Source organism: Solanum stenotomum, chromosome 4 (genome assembly GCF_019186545.1).
Source record: "Solanum stenotomum isolate F172 chromosome 4, ASM1918654v1, whole genome shotgun sequence".
Taxonomy (NCBI): domain Eukaryota; kingdom Viridiplantae; phylum Streptophyta; class Magnoliopsida; order Solanales; family Solanaceae; genus Solanum; species Solanum stenotomum.
In genome coordinates, this window is record NC_064285.1 from 42,732,324 (window position 1) to 42,736,072 (window position 3,749).

The window sequence follows — 3,749 nt, forward strand, 5'->3', positions numbered from 1 at the left end:
AGTTGAGGTGTGTGTGAGATATTTGGATATCACGTAATCTAAAAAGGTGTACAAAATTACAAAAAAAATATGATTTGGGGAGTAATATGACCGTAGTTTAGTTTAGGTATATCTTTGAGATTTCGTCATATTCTAGGGTGTACTTGCATCTTATCCCATTTATATATATAGTTCAAAAGTTCCAAGAAGAAAGAAAATTCAGGATTTTTTTAATTCCGTTTTTCTATAACCCCCCCCCCCCACCAAACCACCACACCGATAATCTTTTTTTTCTTTATATAGTTTAATTTAAAAATTGTGTTCACTCACTTTTATATATGTGTAACCGCATACTTTATCTGTCTCAACATAATTAAGGCCACATAAGTTTAGTCAAGTCAGGATAAGAAGAAGGGTCTCCTCAAACATTCCACCATCTACAAATAATAAATAAGTATTGACCAAATATCCAAATATTGTGATTCTTTTTCTAAAATACTAAAGAGCTACCTTTTAAAAATAGTAAATAAGTATTGACCAAATATCCAAATACCGTAAAAAAAATTCTAAAAGAACCACCTTCTACAAATAATAAGTAAGTATTGACCAAATATCCAAATATCATGATTTTTTTTTTCTAAAAGAGCTAAAGTTATATATCAATTTTATCTTATCAATTTCATCCATATCTTTCTTATAAATTACTTTCATCTCTTCAATTTAATTGTCTATATATAGTCCTTGATATTTCAATCCTCAAACCACATTACTTCTCAACTATTATTCTTTAAGTTTTCTTTACTTTTTTTGTTTCCTACAAAGATTTTCTAATATCCATCTTCATATAAACATGACTTGTTCATATGAAATGAAAGCTTGTCGAGATATAGTTCCTTATATGACACTAGTTTCGACAATTAATATTGCTCAAATGGTGGTATGATATCTTCTAACTATTTCTTTTCTTCCAATTGAGATTACTCTATCAGTAATATTTTTTTTACTTAAGTTGTATGGAAATATGTTTGAAAAAAGGTTTATGAGATTATTATTATTTTAATTTGGGAAATAAGAGATGGCTTCTAATATAGCACCAAAACTTTAACATATTTTCTCAATTTGGGAATGATGTTGAAGCTTTAAAAGTACCGATAAAATTGACTGACGAGAGGAAGAAAAGATCAATCTTTCGTAATGTTATCTTCTGAATTAAACCTTCTAAAGATGAAGATAATTGTTACACCATTTATAAACCACAAAAGGTTAGGACATATCCTGCAGATGAATCAATTAGTGATCCTCACCATCTTAATCATAAATACAACGAGATGTTACATGTATGGGTATCTGAAAGGAAACAACGTGAAAGTGGAGCATTTGATATGGTAAATACAATTTTTTTATGATGTATTTTTTTCATATGGACGTTGAAACGTACTAGTTTCCTCAAGTATATACTCAAATGCATTATGTATAGGAAAAATTACCTAAATACACATCTTATTTTACCATAATCTCTGAAATTTCCTACCATTTGAATTTTTTTTTCAAAAGTCCCCTCTCGAATACATCACTCTCCTCTCGCTGATACATCCATATCCCCCTTTCGGATACATCCCTCCCCTTTCTGATACATCTCTCACCTATGTATCTAGATGTCTAGATGGTGTATTCAAAAGTCCAGTGATATATACAAATGTCCTATCCCCCTCCCTCTATGATATATCTCTCCCCTGTCGGATACATCCCTCACCTATGTATCCAGATGTCCAGTGATGTATCCGGAAGTCTATTGATGTATCCAAGATTCATAAATTTTATGAATTTTTTGTAATTTGAAAATGAGTAGGGATATAATGTAGTTAAGTCTTAATACTATGGGATTTAAGTAAATTATACGTGTATATATATATATATATATATATTCATATATCGAGCTACATGTGTTTGTTGTTCAAAAGGAAGGTCTCAAAAATACCCCCAACATGTATGATATTTTACTTTCTTTACGTCATGCTTTCAAATTGGAATTTACTGAATACCAATTTTGTGAATCCTCCACTTAATTATATTATGTATCATTTTCTCTTCTTTTTTTTCTTAAAAATAAGTGAAATTTATTTTGTTAGTGTTAGGCAATAATCAAAATTGTTTTCTTCTTTCGAATTAGTATGAGATGAAGTTCTAACTATCTACCACATTCAAGACTTATGTAGAGTTCTATATTAATATATGATTTTATTTTTAATTATTCAAAAATTATCTAGCTTGTTCTTATCCTAAGGACCAATAAATGTCTAACCAAATGATAAATCAAGAAAATCAGAGCATCTGAATATAATTACTTAATAATGTATTAATAATTACTATACATAAACTTAGCAAAAATCTTATTGGATTGCAGTATCACACTCATAAGAACAAAGTTCGCAAGTATCGATCAATTGTGCAGGTAAGAAATTATACACACACTAAATTGTCCATATTAAACCAAAGGTTGGGGTTGTTGAGAAATGCTCTAATAAAAGAAAAGGAGAATTTTCCATCTTGAAGAGGGAGTCTGCAACAAAGAAACAGAAAAGCAACAACTTTGGCAAGAGGGAGGTCAAAAAGTTTCTCGGTGAAGCAAGGAACAACCTCATGAATAAGGATTTCAAACACAAAAACAAGGTAAGTTTATGTTACACTAGTTATTAGACAACTTTATTTTTTTTGGAATTGATGTATTTTTACAACTTTACTTTTTAAATGAAATGATATTGGAATGTCAGAAGAAGAATCCTCCCAAAAATCAAAAATAGAATCTTCAATCTTTGAGGGAAAGCCCGGAACAAAGGGCCAAATAAGAAAAATCACAGCAAAGGACAAATACAAGCAAGAATATCTTTTGAACAACCTAAATTGGTGTTGGCATCACAAGGTTCAAAAAATTATGGGAGGTCTAATTGGAAATGACGACAGAGCTAGTAATGGTGCAAACGGTGGCAACAACAAATGAGGGAGAGGCAGCGGAGAGTATAAATTAGTTTTGTTAGTTGAAACTATTTGTGCCCTAAGTGTTTGATGATTTCTTGAAAGAAATCACTTTGAGTTTTGTTCTATCAGTAAGATTTGGGTTTTTTGGATACAAGATCTTAATTGATCTATTTTTGCTAGATTAGAGTAATTATGTTTGTTCAGATGGTTGTTACTATTGTTTCATAAAGAAAAATATTGTATCGTATTGCATTTTTTTAAGAGAAAAAAAGGTCTGATATACCCCTCAACTTTTTCATTTAGAGTTAATATACTCCTCGTTATTAAAGTGACTTATATATACTCATACTACTATACAAATGCTCACATATACCATTTTCCTCTAATGAAAGTGAATAATTAAAAATTTTAGATTAATTTAAAAGAATATTATTTCAAAAAAAAAATCCATGTAGGAATATATTTTATTCTTCTCACATGTATGTTATATGACTCCTTTGATTCAATGATGATTTGAATTTATTATTTTGATGGTCAAATTTATTATCCACTAATTTTCTTGTAAAATTAATTATAGATGCCCCAAAGTTTTTTTAAAAATACAAATACTAGATTAAAGCCACATTACCTCTCAACTGTTATTCTTGAGTTTTATTTACTTTTTGTTTTTATTCCTTTGAGAGTATTCGAAAACATGATTGACGAGAAGAAGAAAAGATCAGTCTTTCGAATGTTAGCTTACGAATTGAACCTTCTAAAGGTGAAGCTAACTGTTACACCATTTATAAACCAGA

The 3,749-nt window shown here is 29.4% G+C and overlaps 1 pseudogene; it reads left to right on the top strand.

Annotated features, from left to right (window-relative positions):
- The first annotated feature begins 1,307 nt into the window (after positions 1–1,307).
- On the top strand, positions 1,308–2,977 carry LOC125861509 (uncharacterized; annotated as a pseudogene).
- Positions 2,978–3,749: the final 772 nt, after the last annotated feature.